Below are 23,678 nucleotides of genomic sequence, written 5' to 3'. Positions count from 1 at the left end.
CTAAGCAATAATCACACCTCTTAAGGCCAAGAACAAGTTGTTTATATATCTGCACTGCCCCCAGCATTATCTAGTCATTTAAATTGAAAAATTAAATAAGCATTCTACAGCTAGCTATTAACTACTACTCAATAGACCAGTAACCTCTAGGTATGTAGGCCAGATAATATTAATGCAAACTACAAGAAACCATCCCAGGTTATTTTGTTCTGGTGGGCATTAATCAAGAAAAGTGATATATCGCTTCGGGTACAGAGATGAATTATGTGGAAATGTTAGGACATCTTTGTATAACAGGTTTCCCCTTCAAGTGACGTCTTCTTTTGAGCAATGAAAGTGTTGAGTAATGAGCACAGATTTCATGGAATTTTAAGAGAGAAAATTAAACTTAGAAGCCAATCGTGTCCAAATGTCCTCACCTAGTTCTCTCTTGTATAATCGAGCAAACCATTAAATCTGACCTCGTGTGACCTTCTAAGAACTTTATAAATATAATATTGTATTGAGAATGAAAAGGTGTTCTAGCAAATCTATGAATAAAGAGAATAAGTTCTTAAACACCTCCAGATAATACTGATGACATTTTGCACAGGGTTGATATGGAAGCAGAGGTGTGAGGTTTGAGAAACCACTGGTGATAGCAGTAAAGCATCTTACCTAAAAGCTCTGACCCCCTTGGTAGAATGAATGTCGTATCAGAACAGAAAAAGTAAATATGTGTGTACATATATGATTACATATGTCTACATGTTGTGCTTTAACAGAAATGGTACTTTTCAACAATGGATTCTTTTCCACCAGAATTACTCATATTTGATTTTAAAACTAAATGCCAACAATTTGCTACTTGGTTTGCATCCCCTTGCCAAATTCATTGCCTATAAAATGAGTTGCAGGCTGCACAGAGGGGGCGCTTTCCAGTTGTGTCTTCCTTTGCCACAGCCATGGCCACCACACACATACACACAGGCCCACACCAATGTATCTTCCATCTCCCTAGCCGACAAAACCTTCTTCAGGGTAGATTCTCCAATTGCTGAGTCTGAATTGAGCATGGTAGGGACAGTGGTGCAGGCGGTGGAAATGCTTTTTCTAACAGAAGGCAGAATATCTATAATTGTAATCCATTTACTCATTATAAAATATTTTGTAAATTAGGAACTGAGTAACAAAATATTTTTAATTTTGCCAATGCATGTAGGTATCATTAGCCAGATTATGGGAAAGGAGAATTACATGTCAAAGCTATTTTGCAGCATTAAAATCCTCCCTTTGGAGGTCAATCCTTAATTTCATGAATATTATAGCTTGATTTTATAACTCCCCATCAGTGATATGATCTGAGGTCTTGGTGATAGCATTAGGCAATATGGCTTTGTGTGTAGCCACATTACCACAATTATGCAAAGACTACATTGTCTAATCTTCCAGTTTCCTAAGTCAGTTCATCTTGAGTGATCTTTTATGTAGCTATGAGTGTGGTCACTTTAGTCACTGAAAAATGTCTACTATTTTCAGGAACTTAGTTGAAATATTATTTGCAATATTATTCAGACTTGATGATATAAAACACAAGTAAATTATTCATAAAAAATAACAAAAACAAAAAAACAACACTATCCATATGCATATGTCTGCAATCAGTTTGACCTATGAAAGTAGAGGTCAGAAAACTGAAAGTAGAGTTGGCTGTCATTCACATAAAGTGTTGTACTATTTGGACTCTTGGAGACACTCTTTTATTTATTAGATAGAATCCATAGATAGAAGAAAGAAATGGTGGAATACAGTTTTAGTAAAGAATATGTGTATTTACTGGAAGATAGAATAGAAATAAAAAAAATAAAGAAATGAGGGAAATAGTTTTCAGAAGAAATAGAAGAGGGGTCATCATAAACCTAGGCAGGTAAGCATTAAAAAAGCAGAAAAACCAAAAATATATGGTTCATGGGGTGGAATACCAGGTTGAAAGTGAAGTGATAGGACTTGAAAAATGTCATTATCGTTGGTGTCTGTTTTCAGTTGTCCTTCATAAACCATAGAATAAATTCACCACTGAATGTGAATAACACCTTACCATCTACCTTCTGGTAACACCAAACACAAATCTTGGTAATCACATTTCCTTAATGGTGCACTTATTGGTTTTTCAATGTCATGTTCTTAAGTGCTATACTATGTTGGAATTTCCTGTTGAACAGAGCTATAGCCTTTTGAAACAAATTGTTTCATGAGAGCAGAGACGTAGACTGGAACCAAAATAACAGTTTACTGATGGTGATAAAAATTGAAAAAAGGTTGCAAGAGAATAAATTTGTACACTGTAAAGATATATTTCTATACTCTTACCCAAATCCTCATAATGAAACTGGAAAACATGGGGCAAATACACATTATTTCCTATGGAGAATAAAGAATTATTTTACATACATACCTGTGTACATACACAAATATGAAAATATATATACATAGTATAAATTGAAAATGTCATAAATATATTAATTTTATAAACATAATGAGGGATCTTAAGGACAAGGCAAATGGAAAGAGCTATTCACTAATTCATAATAAAATATTATTAAATATTGTATCCTTCTGCAATATTAATTACATATTTCCTCAATTGTAAGATGCACATTTTCCCATATCTTTATGTATCTGTAGGTAGGACACATCTTAAGTTCAATGGCATATTAAAATTGTCATTGGCAGGTGATAGTCACAATGACACCAGTGTCACAGCCTGCATATGGGGGAAATCTTACTATTTTTACACTTATTTAGTGTGACTAGACACCCTCAGCCATTCGAAATTTCAATCAACAATAATTTAAGGATTATCTGAAGAGAAAACATGAATCTTGCCTACTGTCCTGCAAACATTTCATTGTCACATTTAGAGGAGGTAAAAATCAGGATCTCAAAAATTGGGGGACAGATATAAATGTATTGGGGAGAAAAAATCTCAGCTATTAAAAAACATTTTTTTTAATGCCATACCACTAACAGTACTGACAGCACAGAGGAGGATATGGAATGGAAAACAGACGTTAAAAACTTTAGGAGAAAAATTATTTGGAAGAGTTGGATTCTATAAGTGAAAAAATATATGAGTTGATTATATTATAGAAATCTATGTCTAAATATAAATGAGTTCTTTTGTAAATAAGTCATAGGAAAACACCATGTTATAGATAATTGTCATTTTTGTCCCTTTTTTCAATAATCTTAGCCCTACATAAAATAATTGTGTATTTTAAAATGATGGTATCTAAGATTTGATAAAACATGTCTAACAACCTAGAATTTTTCACTCAGGACAAAGTGTGTTTTAAACTCATAAGTACAAATGTAGTAGTCAAAAAGCAAGAAGAAGAGTGTCAACTGAAGAAAAAACACAACCTAAAAGTTGCATATTAAGTTTTATTTGGATGTCTTACTGAATACTATAGCCTGGGAGACGGCCTCTCAGGTATCTCTTTGGAGCAGTTCCTTAGCGTTAAGGGAGGAGCCAGGAGTTTTTTGCTGGGGGGAAAAAACATGTAGTTGAAGATCAAAAGATTACTGCTAATCACAAAGAACAGACATCTCAAGTTAATAATTTTAGTGCTTTTCTATGTAGAGGAAGATGCAAGATTCTGGACTCATTGGAACTATTCCTTAGATATGAAACTTAACTATCTAGGGCCAGTATCCAAAGTCCAGAACGCTTCCTGTTTGTCTCCATCCTGAATTCCTTTCAGGGCATACCATGGGTGGAAGGGAGCAGCTGTAGTGGCTGATGGCTTGATCCTTGTAGAAGAATAGGCAACATTCTTTCTTTACTGGAATGGCAGGCAACAATCCCTGTCTGCAAGAGAAGTCAGAAAACTATTATCCTGCACTAAAATGTTTCCAGTTTTTAACTAAAGTTAAAAGTTGTGAAGTTTGAAATGGATAACATTTTATGTTGTATTTTAAACAGTTATATTTTAATATGGGTATGAGAATTTCTTGTGCTAATTATATTGAATTATGGTTATTTTCATCAATTACCTATTTTTCAGGGGCATTGGGAGACTACCTGTTAAAAAATTTAATTTTTGTTACACCACCTGAAGTTTAATTACAGCTAGCCAGCTCAATAACCTGTTGTTTTATTACAATGTTTGCAAATTTCATTTTAAGAAATTAATACATCGGCGTCTCAGAATCAGCAAATAGTATTGCAATACAATTCACATGTTAATGTAATATTTATATAGTAATATAAGAACAGATTTAACATAATTTATAGATATAACTCCAAGAAGCTAATGATATTTGAATCATCTAAAATAATTATATATGCACATGTATGTCTTCAGGTGGAACTTCTTTTTATTTTGTCACTTTAACTAATATTTTTAAAGTTTTTTACTGGTTCATATGTAATCCCAATTAATTAATGTTTGTTTTTAAATCACTGTAAGAAGAAACACTGCCTTTTGCATATAGTTTAAGTCTAACATCTGCCAATTATTTATATATATACACTTAATTTTAGCTCCAATTATGCCAACTTCTTGAGAAAATTGCTTGTGAAAGGTATCACTGACACTTGAAAATCAAGGGAAGACTCAACGCTAAAATATTCATTAACCTACTGGTTAAATTTCAGAGAATAGTTATCTCTTTTGTTTGAAAACTTTTACTAGATCAATTTGTTATTTTCAGAATAACCTAGGTAATTACTATAGCAGGAGAAAATTTGGCACCCCAAAATGTCTGTTTGGCATGTGAATTATTTTGAGCTGCAACCAAGGCCAAACAGACTCAGGAAGAGACTTTGACCTTTCCCCTAATCTGCCTAAAGAATGTAGATAGAGGACTTGTTCCAGGAAGGGAGCTAACACCGTACATAAGTATAGGATGAGCTAGGTGTTTAGACAGGGAAGAGTCTATCAAAATTTATTTAAAATTCCTATGTCCCATTGTCTTTGTATGGCCCACCAAACGCTTATTTACGGAACACTTGCTTATGAAATATTTGCTTTTCCATCTCCCTGTGAATTCCCTTCCTTCCCAAACCACTACCCCCAACATCTTTTGTCTTTAGCTCAAGATGGTATTTAAGGTGAGTATTTCAGTCATTTTGGTGAGTTACTCTGGAATTTTTCTGGGTCTCTCCAAAGTATGTATGTTATTAAGCTTTTGTTTGACTTTCTCCTGTTAAACTCTGTCACATCAATTTAAGTCTTAGACCTGCCAGAAGAATCCAGAAGGGTAAAAGAAAATTTCTTTCTCCCCAACATTACTTTTCTAGAAATTTTGAAGGATTTTGAAGGGCAAGACTAATGGCAGGTCAAGCTGAAAGTAATCGGAGTTCCCTGTCTGCGTTTCTGTTACCGAACTCAGGTTCAGCTGCTCACTGCTTGAAAGCCAATACTCGGAAAGACAAGTGTTGGTTGGAAACAAAAGTTTGCTTTATTCAGGAGGCTGGCAACCTGGAGAGAAGGCAGACTCATGTCCAAAAATCAACTCCATGAGCTGTTTGTAAATTTTGGAGACTAATCTCTTGTCAGATTATTTGCAAATATTTTCTCCCAATCTGTGGGTTGTCTTTTCATTTTGTTCATGGTCTCCTTTTGGCCATGCAAAAGCTTTTGAGTTTAATTAGGTCCCATTTGTTTATTTTTGCTTTTATTTCTATTATTCTGGGAAATGGATCAAAAAAGATATTGTTGCGATTCATGTCAGAGAGTGTTCTGCCTATGTTTTCCTCTAGGAGTTTTATAGTGTCCAATCTCACATTTAGGTCTTTAAACCATTTTGAGCTTATTTTTGTGTATGGTGTTAAAGAATAATCTAATTTCATTTTTTTAGATGTAGCTGTCCAGTTTTCCCAAAATAATTTGTTGAAGAGACTGCCTTTCTACCACTGTGTAGTCTTGTCTCCTTTATTGTAGATTAATTGACCATAGGTGCATGGGTTTATTTCTGGGCTTTCTGTCCTGTTCCATTGATCTATATTTCTATTTTTGTGCCAGCACCATACTGTTTTTATGACTATAGCTTTGTAGTATACTCTGAAGTCAGGGAGCCTGATTCCTCCAGCTCCATTTTTCTTAAGATTGCTTTAGCTCTTTGGAGTCTTTTGTGTCTCCATACAAATTTTAAGATATTTTTGTTCTAGTTCTATGAAAAATGCCATTGGTAAGAGGCTTAATATCATCAAAACAAACAACCCAATCAACAACTGGGCAGAAGACCTAAATAGACATTTCTCCAAAGAAGACATACAGATGGCCAAGAGACACATGAAAAGATGTTCAACGTCACTAATTATTAGAGACGTGCAAATCAAAACTACAATGAGGTATCACCTTAACCAGTCAAAATGGCTATCATCAAAAAATTCACAAACAATAAATGCTGGAGACTGTGTAGACAGAAGGGAACCCTCCTACACTGTTGGTGGGAATGTAAATTGGTACAGCCACTATGGAGAACAGTATGGGGGTTCCTTAAGAAACTAAAAATAGAGCTACCATATGACACTGCAATCCCACTCCTGGGCATATACCTGGAGAAAAACATGGTCTGAAAGGATATATGCACCCCAGTGTTCATTGCAGCACTTTTTACAAATAGCCAAGACATGGAAGCAACCTAAATGTCCATCAACAGAGGAATGGATAAAGAAGATGAAGATGTGGTACATACATATAATGGACTATTACTCAGCCATTAAAAAGAATGAAATGCCATTTGCAGCTACATGGATGGACCTAGAGACTGTTATACTGACTGAAGTAAGTCAGAGAAAGAGAAATATTGTATGATATCCCTTATATGTGGAATCTAACAAGAAATGATACTAAGGAATTTATTTACAAACAGAAACAGACTCACAGACTTAGAGAACAAACTTATGGTTACTGGGGGGATGGAGTGGGGGAAAGGATAGTTAGGGAGTTTGGGATCGACTGCTGTATTTAAAGTGGATAGCCAACAAGGACCCACTGTATAGCACAGGGAATTCTGCTCGATGTTATGTGGCAGCCTGGATGGGAGCCGAGTTTGGAGGAGAATGGATACATGTATATGTATGGCTGAGTCGCTTTGCTGTGCACCTGAAACTATCACAACTTTATTAATAGGCTGTACTCCAACATAAAATAAAAGGTTAAAAACAAACAAACTAAAAAACAAAAATCAACTCCAAAGATTCTGCTGAACCATGAATGTTTTTACAGGGAGAATCATTTGCGGAGGGGATCAGAGTCTTCCTTATCTTCCACTGTTTGCAGACTTTCTTTTGATTGGTTTGTGGTGAGGTAAGAGGGCAGTGCTCCAGGAATCTTGTGCTCAGTCAGAAGTTATCATCCTCCACCTGGGCTGGGACCTTTGTTCCCACAGAAGAACTTAAAGATATTGTTATGTATATTCCTTGAAGAGGAACCAGGACCCTGCCCCATGACTGAACTATTGTTTCTTTACTGCTGCTACTTTGTTTCTGCATTCCTTCCCTTCCCTGATAAGCAACTATTTGAATATTCTCTTTGGAACTCAAGGAAGGTCAAGGAAGGGTGAAACTTTTCTCTACAGACAAGAAAATGGGGGACCTGGAAAGGATTTGTACCCAGGAGGGCCCCATACGGTCCTGCTCCATTTCATTTCTTCAACAACTTCAGAGCTTTTCTTTCTCTCTTTTAGAGTATTCACGGATTGGATAGGACTAAATTTTAGGAGACCACACACCTAGTGATTTATCTTTTGTTTGCAACATGTGTATTCCCAGCCCTGGTGAGGAAGAAAGTAAAGCCAGGTATTTGTCAAATTGACTTGATTCACCTGATTGTTTTTTCCTACTTTTCCTAGGTGTTGACCATTCTTAAAGTTAGGTAGGTAATATAGTATAGGAAACCAGTAAGTAAAAGCTTTCCAGAAGCTAATTTTTCAATGTCAATTCAAATTCCTCTGTTGGAAGATTTAGGCAGTGATTGTATATCCCACATCTGCTATTATTTCTTCGCTTCCCTGTCTTTTATTTTCCACTTTGTACCTTTCTCTGCTAATGAATCATGTAAACAAAATGAAAGCAACATGAATTTGTTTTGTTCCAGTTTCCCAGGTTGGCCATTCATTTCAATTCAGTGAATGAGTAGGTCAAGTCAGTAAAAAATACCTAATTTTACTAAAAGACTGTCTTAGAAATCACCGTATAAAAACACACTTCAGGGCTTCCCTGGTGGCGCAGTGGTTGAGAATCCGCCTGCTGATGCAGGGGACACGGGTTCGTGCCCGGTCCGGGAAGATACCACACGCCGCGGAGCGGCTAGGCCAGTGAGCCATGGCCGTTGAGCCTGCGCTCCAGAGCCTGTGCTCCGCAACAGGAGAGGCCACAACAGTGAGAGGCCCACATACCGAAAAAAACAAACAAGCAAAAACCACTTCAAAAAGAATAATGGATGCTTAATCCACTAGTTTGAGTGTCAGAGCTATTGGACCATAGTGTACAGGAAAGTTTATATTAGGGTATTTCTGTTACAGCATCACTGGAGAGAAAATATTTACATAAAGAAACACTTAAGTGAATATGGATTTATGCATTCTGTAATTCTGTTTAAATGTGTTCAAATTCTTTGAATCCATATAAATTGGCAGGTCTACTGTTTAAATTTTACTACCAGAACATGCAAAGCCCTTTACAAACTCCTGTTTTTTCCAAGCTGACCCCACCTTATACTTTATGAAATATTACTTATCTTTCAAGACATAGCTCAGGTATCACATCCTCCAGCACATCTCTGCAAGCTAGAATGGATTGTCAAGTCTTTACAGTTAATCTGTGACCCATTTGAATTCATCTCCCTTCTCGTATACTCTTTAAATGCTTTATAAATATGTCTTTTCCTACTATACAGCCTTTAAGGTATTGCATCCTAACCTTTATCTAGTCATGGGTTTATTTGAGATAGCCATCCTTGAAGTGGATGCCTCTTTGAATTGGATGCCTTAGCAATCAAAGCATAAGTCAGGCACTTGCATTACCCCAAAAAAACCCCAAAAACAACCTGCCAAGGCTTACACTACAACCACGCACTACTCCTTTAAAAACACTGAATGAGGGCTTCCCTGGTGGTGCAGTGGTTGAGAGTCCGCCTGCCAATGCAGGGGATACGGGTTCGTGCCCCAGTACGGGAAGATCCCACAGGCCGTGGAGCGGCTGGGACCCGTGAGCCATGGCCGCTGAGCCTGCGCATCCGGAGCCTGTGCTCCCGCAACGGGAGAGGCCACAGCAGTGAGAGGCCCTGCGTACCACAAAAAAAAAAAAAAAACAAACACACTGAATGATAAAGAATCCCAGGGGCAACACACATTATTTCTCTAAATATTTGAAAAAGAAGTTTTGATTTCCAATAACTGACATTTCAAGAACACTACGGCCAGTACATAAGCAAGATGATCTGAAAAGTTAATATAGACTATTTGATTGCTTCAGTTTTACCTTTTATGTAAAAAGCTTTTTCAGGAAATGCAACAAACCAAGAGGAACTGGTAATCTACTCTTTGTAGCCTGGCTAATACCTTCTTCATAATCTCAGTTTTAGAGTTCAGCAAGGCAGAGTAAATATCACTATAAAATGGAAATCAGTATACATTTACTATTTTGCCACAAAATTATTTAAATTTGCCTAACATTCAGCCATGATTTAGTGATGTATGCTTTGAACTTACTAGTTATTAAGCAGACTTATGAGAACAATGAGAATCTCATCCTTTTGAAGGTGAAAGAACCCAGAAGAAAAATTGTTCACATTCTAACAGTGAGAAAAAGTCAGTTAATCTACAGAATCATATTTCCTTGAACCTGTAGAGAACTGATATTTCAAGGCAAACAAGTAAAATAAATTCCAGAGGGTGTTGAGTCTCCTCAAAGATAAGGCACATAAGCTTTTTCACTTTGGTAGATAATGAGCCTGCCTAAGGACCGGAGAAAGAAAACCAAGAAACTACTCCTGTTCTCACCATGAGCCTTCAGTTAATAAGAAGAAACCATTATCTACTGTTGGTTCAGGTAGAAGAATGCAAGAGAATCACTCTCTGGTGCATGTGTGTTAGACCTGCTGAAAGCTGAGGGTAGGAAAGGAAAAGTGAGAAAAATCCTCTGGATCTCTAAAACTCCACAAAACGCAATATAAAGTGGAATTTTTAAATAGCAGTAATCTCAAAGCAATTGTAGCTCATGCCATCTCCCCCCAAATAAGAAGCTTAATTGACTATATTGACCTTGCACTTCACGAAAAAGTTCCATCAAAGGAGAGATGGGTGTGCACATTACCAAGTATAATATTTTTCTCAGCCTCTCTAATTTTATACACATTTTTGGCATTTATTCAAAAATTGAAACACTGAAAAAGAAAACAACATCAAAACTGACTTATTAAGACATAAAGCCATTAATAGCTCTAGAGCCATAGAAGAAAAAGATTTTGGAAGTAACAGACAAGAAAATTAAAATAACTCTGAACTATGTTAAAGTGCCAAGTGGGAATGATAGGAGAAAAAAGAGATGAGGAATTTTAAGACAAATGGAAATTGTAGATAAAGAATAAAATGAAAACACAATTTTTTAAAAGCACTATTTCAGAGATGAATTCCTACCATGGACTACTTTGGATACCTCAGAGAAAATCTGTATACTTGAAAACAGGACAACAGAAATTACAAAAAACACAAAGCAAAAGAGAGGGAAAAGACAAAAAAATAAATAAAGAACATCCAAGAGCTGTGGAACAATATCAAATAATCTAACATATAGTTGAAGTCCAGGAAGATGATGATTAGGAATCCAAGCTGACTAAGACAGTTTGAAAATATTTATTTTTGTAGAAACTACCCAACTATCTTCAAAATTGGCTGTGCCATTTTGCATTTCCACTAGCAGTGAATGAGAGAGAATTCCTGTTGCTCCAAATCCTTGCCAGCATTTGATGTCAGTGTTCTGGATTTGGGCCATCTAATAGGTGTGTAGTGGTATCTCATTGTTTTAATTTGCATTTCTGTAATGACGTATGATGTGGAGTATCTTTCAATGTGCTTATTTTCCATCTGTATATCTTCTTTGGTGAGGTGCCTGTTAAAGTATTGGGCCCATTTTTAAATGCAGTAGTTTGTTTTCCTATCGTTGGTTTTAAGAGTTCTTTGTATATTTGGAATAAGAGTCCTATAAGATGTGCTGCACATATTTTTGCCCAGTCTGTGGCTTGTCTTGACATTTTCTTTACATTGTATTTTATAGAACAGAAGCTTTTAATCATAATGAAGTTTAGTTTATCCTTTCTTTCATAGATTGTACTTCTGGTGTCATATCTAAAAAGTCATCTCCATACCCAAGGTTCTCTAGATTTTCTAAGTTACCTTCTAGGAGTTTTATAGTTGTGCATTTTACTTTGAGCTCCATGACCCATTTTGAGTTAATTTTGGGGACAGTCTTAAGTTCTGTATCTAGATCCATTTTTTGGATGTCGATGTCATGTTGTTTCAGCACCATTGTTGAAAAATTATCTTTGAACCATTGTGTTGCCTTTTTTTCCTTTGTCAAAGATAAGTTAACTATATTAATAGGGGTTTATTTCTGGGCTCTCTATTTTGTTCAGTTGATCTGTTTGTATATTCTTTTGCCAACACCACACTTGTCTTGGTGTCTTGGAGTCTTGAAGATGGGTACTATCGGCCTTCTAACTTTGTTGTTTTTCTTAGTCTATTCTGGGTCTCTTGCTTTTCCATATAAACTTTAGTATCAATTTATGAATATTAACAAAATAACTTGATGGCATTTTGATTGAGATATATTGAAGCTATAGGTCAACTTCAGAAGAACTGACATCTTGGCAGTATTGAGTCATCGTATTCAAAAACATAGAGTATCTCTCCATTTATTTAGTTCTTTTCATTTATTTCAGTAGTTGTGCAGTTTTCCTCAAATAGATCTTGTATCTATATTGTTAGATTTTTATATAAGTATTTCATTTGAGAGGGCTGCTAATACAACTGGTATCATGTTTTTAACTTCAAACTCCACTTGTTTATGTCTCATATATAGGTAGGTCATTGAGTTTTGTAAATTAACCTTGTGTCTTGCAACCTTCCTATAATTGCTTATTAGTTCCAGAAGTTGTTTGTTGATTCTTTCAAATTTTCTACATAGATAATCAAGTCATTTGTGAACAAAGACAACTTCATTTTGTCCCAATATGTATAACTTTTATTTCCTTTTCTTGTCTTTCTGCATTAGCTAGTTATTCCAGTATGATGTTGAAGGACAGTAATGAGAGGGGATATCCTTGTCTTGTTCCTGATATTAGTGGGAAAGCTTGAAATTTTTCATCACTAAGTAGGATTTTAGCTGTAAGTTTTGGCAGATGTTTTGTCAAGTTAAGGATGTTTACTAAGAGTTTTTATGAATGAGTGTTGGATTTTGTCAACTTCTGTTTCTCCATCTGTTGATATGATCATGTGATTTTTCTTCTTTAGTGTGTTGATATGATGGATTACATTAATTCATTTTCAAACATTAAACCAGTCTTGCATACCTGGAATAAACCCCACTTGTTTGTAGTGTATAATTCTTTTTACATATTGTTGGATTTAATTTGCTAAAATTTTGTTGAGGATTTTTTGCATCTATGTTAATTTCATTGTAATATCTTTGTCTAGTTTAGGTATTAGTGTAACGCTGACCTCATCAAATGAGTCAGTATTTTTTCTGCTTCTATCTTTTTAAAGAGGTAAGAGAACTGGTATAATTTCTTCCTTAAGTGTTTGGTAGAATTCATCAGTGAATCCATCTGGACCTGGTGCTTTCTGTTTTGGAAGTTTATTAATTATTGACTCAGTTTCTTTAATGTTATAGGCCTATTCATATTGTCTAATTTTATGTGAGTTTGTCAGATTGTCTTTCAAGAAATTAATCCACTTTATCAAGGTTATTAAATTTTTTGTCACTGAATTGTTCATAATATTTATTATCCTTTAGTGTCCATGGAATCTGTAGTGATGTCCCCTTTTATTTCTGATATTAATAAGTTGTGTCCTCTCCCTTTTTGTCTTAGTTACTTGGCTGGAGGCTTATTGATTTTATTCATCTTTTCAGAGAACCAGCTTTTGGTTTCATTGATCTTTCTCAACTGGTTTCCTGTTTTTAATTTTATTCATTTCTGCTCTAATTTTATTAATTCTTCTGCTTACTTTGGAGTTAATTGCTCTTCATTTGTCAGTTGCCTTAGGTAGAAGCTTAGATTATTAATTTCATTTCTTTCTTCTTCTCCAATATGTGTATTCAATGCTTTAAATTCCCAATTAAGTACTGATTTTGCCACATCCCATGTTTCTTTGATTTTTAACAAATGATTTGTCATTCTTCGTGACATAATTCTAAATTATAAATTTTTTTTTCAGTTTATATGCTTGAAAATAAATTTGTTTTTCAGAAATAGCCATTCCTTTTTCTCAGTTATGGTTTTTTGTTTGTTTTTTTTTTTGCGGTACGTGGGCCTCTCACTGTTGTGGCCCCTCCCGTTGCGGAGCACAGGCTCCGGACGCTCAGGCTCAGCAGCCATGGCTCACGGGCCTAGCCATTCCGCGGCATGTGGGATCTCCCTGGACTGGGGCACGAATCTGTGTCCCCTGCATCGGCAGGTGGACTCTCAACCACTGCGCCACCAGTGAAGCCCTCAGTTATGCTTTTATTTGAAATTTGGAAATACTTTTTTTTTTTTTTTTTTAGTTCTGGGTGTTTGCTTTTGTTTTTGCTCTAATTGTATTTTCTTGATAATTCTTTATTTCATTTTTCTGTCTCTTTAATTATTTCATTTTGGCCTTTCTCCATTAGGTTACAATAGATAAGATTTTTCTCTACTTACTCAGGATGACATGGTTTCTTAATACCTGTAGAACTCAATTTGTTGACATTATGGAGCAACAGCCAAGCAGCAGGAGTAAGAGGAATAGAAGCTTCTGCTCTTATAGGCTGGGAAAAAATTAACCAGTGTATTGTATTCCTCCAGCATGTTCTCTTTTCTCAGGTTCATCCAGATGCAAAAGACAGTTCATTCAAAACTTAAACGTTTGTGAAGAATTTACATTACCAATGCAAGTTTTGGTTTATCCATGCTAGGCAGATTGAGTGCTTTCCCTTTCCCCACCCCCAACAAATCCTGTACACTTGATTAGAAAAAGGTTTCTTAAACCACCATGCATTCTATTACCTATCATGTCACCAAAATTTTGGTCCTGTATCAGCTTTCTTACCCTTGAGTTCCTGGATATGTTGATTCTTGATGCCTTAGAAAGCCCACTCAATTTTCTGCCACTGTCCCCTTATTTATGGTATTACATCCATAAAGGTAATTGGCAGAAAAAGGGTGTCTTGACTGCACATTTAATCTGTTTTTCCAGAATGTGTTTTAAAAAATAAGTCTATTTGGTGTATTAGTTTATCTGCTGTCTTAATAAATTTTCACAAACTTAGTGTCTTAAAAAACACAAATTTATTATCTTACTGTTCCATAGGTAATAAGTCTGATATGAGTCTCACTGGGCTATAAACAAGGTGTCTGCAGGGCTGCATTCCTTCCTAGAGTTTCTGGGGAAAAATCTGTTTCCCTGTCTTTTCTAGCTCCTAGAACCCCCTTCTTCCATTTTTGAAACCAGAAATATTGCATCATTCTCTGCCTTTCTTCCATAGTCACTCTTCTGTTTCCCTCTTCCACTTTTAAACAACCTTGTAATTATATTATGTTTATCTGAATAATCTGCAAAAATCTCCCTATTTCAAGGTCAATTGATTATCAACCTTAATTTCATTTGAAACCTGAATTATTTTGTAATGTAGCCTAAAGTATTCACAATTACAAGATTTAATATATAGGCCGTTTCAGGAGGCCATTATTTTCACTATCACATTTTAATTTTAAAATATATTTAATTTGTACACACACACATATATGTATATGACTTATATAATCATAACTTTGTGTTACATAATTATAGTGAATTTAAATTGGTTAAAAAGATAGATTTAAAAATTGAGAATATAACAATCTATAAAGTGATAACTAGTAAGTATTAATTTATGGGTTGGAAAATCATATTGTTATAAAAATATAACCAATAAAAAGAGTTCAAATAGCCTTTCTCTAATATCATAAAATTTCTCTATAGTTGAAATTAATCACTCATAATTTTAGTTTTGTATTTCTTTTCTGTTTTCAAATACAGTAAATTGATAAAATGACATTAAATAGAAATTATTATTAGTCAACTTAGCCTTAAAAATGTAAATATAAGGTAATAGTTCATGGTATTTTAAATTTTCTAGGCATGTATTGCTAAAAGGCTTTCTTTACTCAAAGCTGATAATTTATAAAATAAAACACTGTGTACTCATTTTTATTGCTTGACACTTCCTAATTTATGGTAAGTGATAAGTCACAAGCCATGTTAAAACATAGCATCAACATTGCAGTCTGTAACAAGATGACAAAGATATAAAGGTAAGATTATTTGGCATTGATGTTGTGCTTTCAGCATTTGTTTAGAAAATGTAATCTAAAAGCCCATTAATTACATTGTTAACAAAAGAGCAGGCTTAAAAAAAAGTTTTTTTCTAGGAGTAGAAAATGCAGATAATATATTGGAGAAAAGAATAGCATATATTGAAGAATAATTATGTTATCTTCATTAGCTCTTTGGAGTTACACTAATTATATGGACTAATTTTGTTGACTTTAAAAAAAATAGACGCATCAGTACTAATTAGATATTTTAAAGAATTCTAAGCCTAAAGGAGGTAAAGGCTATTACCTCCTCTACATTGCTATTTTCCTAAACACTTGACTTTCCTATGTTAACACTATATGATCACATGGAGAATTATAAGTTCAGTGAATAAAAAGGAAAATTCAATGTAACACCTCTCATATTATTTCAAAATATAAATCACAGTTTCAGGTTATTTATAGCTCTCATTTGATCTATAGGATTTGACATCATTTTGGCAGTAAGGAACTAAACTTCCCTCCCATCATGAATGACCCTTCCAGGGAATTTCTGTGGACATCATTTTATGTCAGATGTACTAAAGTTATAAATGGGCATCCTGAAAGAAAGTGGCAGAGAGTAAATGTAATTATGTACCATAAAATATGAGAGAATAGACAGGAAATTTTTTATTACTTATCCAAATATTTATATATAATGTGGAATTATTATTTGAAAGTTTAACTTAAGCAAATGTTAGTTTGTAAATAATAATAAGGAATCATTTAACTAATGGGGTATATTTTATATTGTGTTATTATTTATTGACCTAAAATTTGATTAGGGAAAATGGTTCTAAAAAATAAATCTGGATTGCATGCAGAGGTACATTTTTAGTTGACTGTTATTATTTGGTATGTTGGAAGTTGAAGTAGCCATTAAATGTTGTAGAATGTAATAATATATATATATTTATAATAATATAATAATGTATATAATAATATTACATGCATGTAATAATATATATATAATTGACATATACATGTTCCTGGTGTACAACATAATGATTCAATATTTGATATATTGTGTGAAGGATTATCACAATAAGTCTAGTTTATATCCATCACCATACATAGTTACAAAAGTCTTTTTCTTGAGATGAGGACATTTAAGATTTACAGTAAGTCCCCTACATATGAACCTTCAAGTTGTGAACCTTCAAAGATGCAGACATGTGTTCACATGTCCAATCATGTGAGTTCTATTTGTGGAGGCACTGTTAGTTTTTGAGGCACAGGACCTAAATGTAGAATGGTACACGAAGGCTGAAGCCACTGTTTGGAATGTAATACAGTGCTACCGTGTCATCTATGATGGGAAAAAAAGAGCCTAGTATTCAGACATCACTGGATTGTTTTTTCAAGAGGGTAGATAGAATTGAATCCAGCAAGGAACCAGAACCTGTGCCATCAACGTCAGGCGTGAGTGAAATTGCAGCCTGCCCTCCGTCTCCTATTGCTGATGATCCTTCAGCTCTACCATCTCCCACCTCCTCTCCTTCCTTCAGTCAGTAACTCTTCTTGCCTGTTCACTCAATGCCAGCCCCTGTATGCCAGCTGTTGTACTGTACTACTGTACTTTCCAAGGTACTGTACTGTAAGATTAAAAGTGTTTATATTTTGTGTTTGTTTTTTATGTATTATTTGTGTGAAAATATTATAAACCTATTACGGTACAGTACTGTATAGCCGATTGTGTTAGTTGTGTACCTAGGCTAACTTGGTGGACTTATGAACAAAATGGACTTATGAATGTGCGCTCGGAATGGAACTTGTTAGTATGTAGGGGACTTACTGTATGCTCTTAGCAACTTTCCAATATGCAATACAGTATTATTAACTATAGTCACCATGCTGTACATCCCCATGACTTATTTATTTTATAACTGGAAGTTTGTACCTTTGATCCCCTTCATTCATTTCACATATCTCCCACCCACTGTCTCTGGCAACCACCAATCTGTTCTCTGTATCTATGAGCTTGTTTTAGTTGTTGTTTATTCATTCATTCGTTTTAAATTCCAGATATAACTGAGGTCACTTGGCATTGGTCTTTCTCTGTCATTTAGCATAATACCCTCAAAGACCACGTGTGTTGTTGCAGATGGCAAGATTTCATTCTTTTTAATAGCTGAGTAGTATCTCGTGTGTGTGTGTGTGTGTGTGTGTGTGTGTGTGTGTATGTGTATGTATGTATACCACTTCTTCTTTAACCATTCATCCATTGATGGACATCTAGGTTGTTTCCATACCTTGGCTATTGTAAATAATGCTGCAATGAATACTGGGCTTGTATATCTTTCTGAGTTAATGTTTTCATTTTCACTGGATAGATACCCAGAAGTAGAATTGCTGACTCTATTTTCAATTTTTCAAGGAACTGTTTTCCATATTGGCTGTACTAATTTATGTTCCCACCAACAGTGTATGAGGGTTCCCTTTTTCCACATCCTGGCCAACACTTATTTCTTGTCATTTTGATAATAGCTATTCTAACAGGTGTGAGGTGACATCTCATAGTTTTGATTTGCATTTCCATGAAGATTAATATTTTGAGCATCTTTTCTTGTATATATTGGCACATCTGTGTGTCATCTTTGAAAAGTCTGTTTAGATCTGCCCAGTTTTTAAACAAATTGTTTGGGATTTTTTCTACTGAGTTGTATGAGTTGTTTATATATTGTAGATATTAGCCCCTTACCAGATACAGGATTAGCAAATATTTTCTTCCTTTTAGTAGGTTGGCTTTTCATTTTGTTCATGGTTCCCTTTGCCTTGCAAAAGATTTTTAGTATGATATAGTCCATTTGTTTGTTTTTCCTTTTGGTTGTCAGATTGAAAAATCTTTACCAAGGCTTATGTCAAGTAGCTTACCATCTATGTTTTCTTCTACAAATTCTATGGTTTCAGGTCTTACATTCAAATCTTTAATCCATTTTGAGTTAATTTCCATGTATAGTGTAAAGTAGTGGTCAAGTTTCATTCTTTTTCATGTTGTTTATCAATTTTCTCAGCACCATTTATTGAAGAGATTGTCCTTTGCACATTGTATAATCTTGGCTCCTTTGTCATAAATTAATTGATCACATATGCATGGGTTTATTTCTGGGCTGTCCATTCTGTTCCATCTATCTATGTGTCTGTTTTTATGCCAATACCATACTGTTTTAATTACTATAGCTTTGTAATATAGTTTGAAATCAGGGAGCAAGATGCCTTCATCTTTGTGCCTCTTTCTCAAGATTTCTTTATCTCTTTGAGGTCTTTTGTGGTTTCTTACAAGTTTTAGGAATATATGTTCTGTTTCTCTGAAAAATGCCATTTGAGTTTTGATAGAAATTGCACTGAATCTGTAGATTGCTTTGGAGTACACATATTTTATCAATATTGATTCTTTCAATCCAAGAGCACAGAATATCTTTCCATTTATTTGTATCTTTTTCAATTTATTTCATTAAGGACTTGTTTTCAATATGCAAGTCTATGATCTCCTTGGTTAAATTTATTCCTAGGTATTTCGTTCTTTTTGATGCAGTTGTAAATGGGATCATTTTCTTCATTTCTCTTTGACAGTTTGTTTTTAGTGTATAAAAATACAACAGATTTTTGGATATTGATTTTGTTCCCTGTGGCATTAGTGAATTTGTTTATTCTAATAGTTTTTTTGGTGAAGTCTTTATTATTTTGCTGTATATAAAATTATATTGTCTGCAGATAGTGACAGTAGTACTCCCTTCTTTCTGATTTGGATAACTTTTATTTCTTTTTCTTGTCTAATTGCTCTGTCTTAGGACTTCTGATACTAAGTTGAATAAAAGTGGCAAGAGTGCACATTTTTGTTGGTTTCTGATCTTAGAGGAAAAGCTTTCAGCGTTTCTTTGTTGAGTATGATGTTAGCTGTGTACTTGGCATATATGGCCTTTATTATTGTTGAGTTATGTTTCTTCTATACCCACTTTGTTTAGAGGTTTTTTATCATAAATGAATGTCAAAGCCTTTTTCTTCATCTATTGAGATGATCATATGATTTTTACCTTTCATTTTGTTAATGTGGACTATCATCTTGATTTGTGGGTGTTGAACCATCCTTGTATCCCTGGAATAAATCCCACTTGATTTTGGTGTATGATCTTTTTAATGTATTGTTTTGGTTGCTAATATTTTTATTGAGGATTTTTACATCTATATTCATCAGCAGTATTTTCCTATAATCTTTTTTGTGTGTGGTGTCCTTGTCAAGTTTTGGTATCATGGTAATGCTGGACCCATAAAATGAGTTTGGGAGCATTCCCACTACAATTTTTGGGGATTGTTTGTGAGGGATAGGTATTAACTCTTCTTTGAATGTTTGGTAGAATTCACCTGTGAAACTGTTTGATCCTGAACTTTGTTTGATGGGGGTCTTTTTCTTACTGATTCAATCTCCTTACTAGTAACTGGTCTATTTAGATTTTCTGTTTCTTCAGAATTCAGTCTTGGAAGATTGTATGTTTTGGGAATTTATCTATTTCTTCTGCATTGTCCAATCTGTTGGTGTGTAATTATTCATATTAGTCTCCTATGAGTCTTTGAATATTTTGGTTATCAGTCATAATTTTTCCTTTTTCATTTCTAATTTTATCCTCTTTTTTTTTGTTTTAGTGAGTCTAGTTAAAGCCTTGTCAATTTTATCTTTCAGAGAATCAGCTCTTAATTTTTAAATTTTTTTCTACTCTTTAAGACTCTATTTCATTTATTTTCTCTTTTTATTATCTTCTTACCTTTATTTTTTCCTTTCTTATACTAACTCTGGCTTCATTTTTTCTTCCTTTTCTAGTTTCTTGGGTTGTAATGTTCAATTGTTTTTTTGAGACTTTTCTGGTCATTTGAGGTAGTCTGTATCACTATGCCTGTCCCTCTTAGAATTGCTTTTGCTGCATCACATAGATTTCGGTATACTGTATTTTCATTTTTATTTCTCTCAAGTTATAGCTTGACTTCTCTTTGATTTCTTTGACTCATTGCTTTTTCAGTAGCATGTTTAACCACATATTTATTATTTTTTTCAAGTTTTTTCTTGTTATTGATTTCTAGTTTATTACCTTTATGGATGGAAAAATGCTTGATATGATTTCAGTCATCTTAAATTTGCTGAGACTTTTTTTGTGGTCTAACATGTGATCTATCCTAAAGAATGTTCCATGTGTATGTGAAAAGAATGTGTATTCTGCTTTAGGATGGAATATTCTGTATATATCTATTAAGTCTCTCTAGTCTAATTTGTCATTTAAGGCCTGTGTTTCCTTGTTGACTTTTCAGTCTGGGTGTCCTATCCATTGATAAACCCAAGTTGGGTTTTAAAGATTTGCTGTCAATTTCTCCCTTTGTCTGTTAATATTAGCTTTATATATATGTACATCAATACTGGGTGCATGAAAATTTACAAATGTTATATTTCTTGTTGGATTGATCCCTTTATTATTATGTAATGCAAATCTTTGTTTTTAATTACAATCTTTGTTTTAAAGTGAATTTTGTCTCTGATATAAATACAGCTATCCCAGATTTCTTTTAGTTTCAATTTGCATGAAACATCTTTTTCCATCTTTTCACTTTAAGTCTGTGTGTCCTTATATCTGAAGTAAGTCCCTTGTAGGCAGCTACAGATGGCTCTTTTAAAAATTCATTTAGCCACTGTATCTTTTGATTCAAGAATTATTCTATTTTTATTTAAAGTAGTTTTTGTTAGTTATGTACTTATTGCCATTTTGTTAATTATTTTCTGGCTGTTTCATAATTCTCGTTTCTTTCTTCTCTTGCTCTCTTCCTTTTTGTTTGATGCCTTTTTTTTTAGTGTTGTGCTTAGATTTCTTTCTCATTATCTTTTTTGTTTCTACTATAGGTTTTTGCTTTGTGGATACCCTGAGGCTCACATAACAGCTTTCATTTAACAATCTATTTTAAATTGATAGCAAGTTAAGTATGAACACATTCTAAAACTTTACATTTTTACTCCCTATCCCTGTGTTTTATGTTTTTGATGTCATTTTTATATCTTTTTATTTTGTGTATCCCTTAACTAATTACTTAGTTACAGTTTTTTTTTTTTACTTTTGTCTTTGAACCTTCCTACTAGCTTTATAGTTAATCCACTATCTTTACTATAAATTTACCTTTACCAGTGAGATTTTTACTTTTCTTGTTGTTGTTACTAATTAGTGCTCTTTTTTTCCAGTTTAAAAAGTCACTTTAACATTTCTTATTAAAGTCTTGTTCAGTGGTGATGAACTCCTTTAGCTTTTCCTTTATGGAAAACTCTTTGCTCTCCAATTCTGAATAAGAAGTTTGCTGAGTAGAATATTCTTGGTTGGAAGGTTTTTCTTTCAGCATTTTGAATATATTGTGCCACTTCCTCTGATATACAAAGTTCTGCTGAAAAAATCTGCTCATAGGCTTATGGGAGTTTCCTTGTACGTAACAAGAAGTTTTTCTCCTGTTGTTTTTAATATTCTCTCTTGTCTTTATCTTTTGACACTTTAATTATAATATGTCTTGGCTTGTGTCTCTTTGTGTTTATCTTATTTGGAACTTTCCGGTTCCTGGATATGAATGTTTGTCTTCTTTCCCAGGTTAGGGTAGTTTTCAGTCATTATTTCTCCAAATAATATTTCTACCCCTTTCCCTCTCTCTTCTCCTTCTGGGAGCCCTATGATGTGAATGGTAGTCTGTTTTAAGTGGCGCAATGTGTCCTTTGAGCTATCTTTACTTTTTTTAAAAAATTCTTTTCTCTTTTTCTGCTCTGACAGGGTGAGTTCTACTGCCTTGTCTTTGAGATGACTGGTGCTTTCTCCAGTTTCATCTAGTCTGCTCTTGAACCCTTTTAGTGTGTTTTTCAGTTTAGTTATTACATTTTTCAACTCTGTGACTTCTGTTTGATACTTTCTTATATTTTCCATCTCTTTGTTCATGTTCTTACTATGTTCATCTATTCTCTCTATTCAGTGAGCATCTTTATGTCTATAACTTTGAATTCTTTATCAGATGAATTACTTATCTCTGTTTCATTAAGGTTTTTTTCTAGAGTTTTATCTGGTTCTTTCATCTGGAACATATTGCTTTGTTTCTTCATTTTGCTTTACTTTCTGTGTTTGTTTCTGTGTATTAGGTGGAAGCGCTACCTTTCCCAGACTTGAAGGAGTGGCTTTGTGTAGGAGATGAAGCTTGTCATTCAACCCTGTTCTTACTCTTGGTTGTCTCTGAAATCTATGTGATTGTCCAAGCTTCCTGATTTATTCTTCATAGATTCCAGTAGTTAAGGATGTGCAACATCTGTCAGTGTTCAAAAAAATTTCTTTTTTTAGTCTGTACTTAATTTCAGTCTGTTTGGGAGCCAGTTTCTCAGGCAGCAGCTTCTAAATTATGCAAATATATACAGTCCTCTGGGACCTCAATTTTAAACCCTGCTGACCTCCAGACCAGTTGATCCAGAAGTGTTTCCTTGACAGTGGTTGCAAAAATCAGGGTTTTAGACAAGTGTAAAAGCTTGTTTCTGGGAGATACCAGTGAGCTGTAGCAAGGCCAAGGGAGAGTGCAAAGATCATGTTCCCTGGGCTATGTTTCCTGAGACCTCTTCTGTAGCCTCTAGATGTGTGGTAAACCTGAAGCCTGCCCCTCAGGTTGAAACTCCAGGACAAGTAAATAAATTCCTTTTTCATAGGAAGACTGGGATTATGTCTCATTTTGCTTTCTGTGGTATGCCCTGTGGGGTGGTAGCCTGCCAAGAACTCTCTCTCCAACTGTTTCAGTCCTGTAGGGCTCAGAAACACTAACTCTGCTGGCTACTAGTGCCAGATGCTCAAGGGACATTCCCTGTGTGGACTGTGTGTGCCTGCCAGCTTTAGCAGTGACACAGGAGAATGTGGAGGTACAGCCTGCCTGCTGGTTTTGGCAAGGCTGCAAAAGAGTATGGGGGGAGGGCATGCCCCCTGGCTTAACAGGGCTGCAGGAGAGTATGGAGGCAGGGTGTGCCTGCTGCTGTTAACAAGGTAGAAGGAGAGTGCAAAACTGGCACCCACCACCACCTCCATCCCTAGAGAGAACCCCAACAGGCCCTTGCCCCTTCAGCACACACTT

The 23,678-nt window shown here is 34.6% G+C and overlaps 1 long non-coding RNA gene across 1 annotated transcript in view; it reads right to left on the bottom strand.

The window, feature by feature from the left end:
* Positions 1–3,405: 3,405 nt before the first annotated feature.
* LOC141275781 (uncharacterized) overlaps positions 3,406–23,678 on the bottom strand; it is a 49,199-nt gene continuing 28,926 nt past the window's right edge. Inside the window, exon 2 of the long non-coding RNA XR_012324073.1 lies at positions 3,406–3,850. This is a non-coding gene — a long non-coding RNA (uncharacterized lncRNA). The remainder of the gene's footprint in view (positions 3,851–23,678) is intronic.

The sequence above is a fragment of the Tursiops truncatus genome, chromosome 11, assembly GCF_011762595.2.
Source record: "Tursiops truncatus isolate mTurTru1 chromosome 11, mTurTru1.mat.Y, whole genome shotgun sequence".
NCBI classification, from domain to species: Eukaryota; Metazoa; Chordata; class Mammalia; order Artiodactyla; family Delphinidae; genus Tursiops; species Tursiops truncatus.
This window is presented reverse-complemented; position numbering and strand designations above follow the sequence as displayed.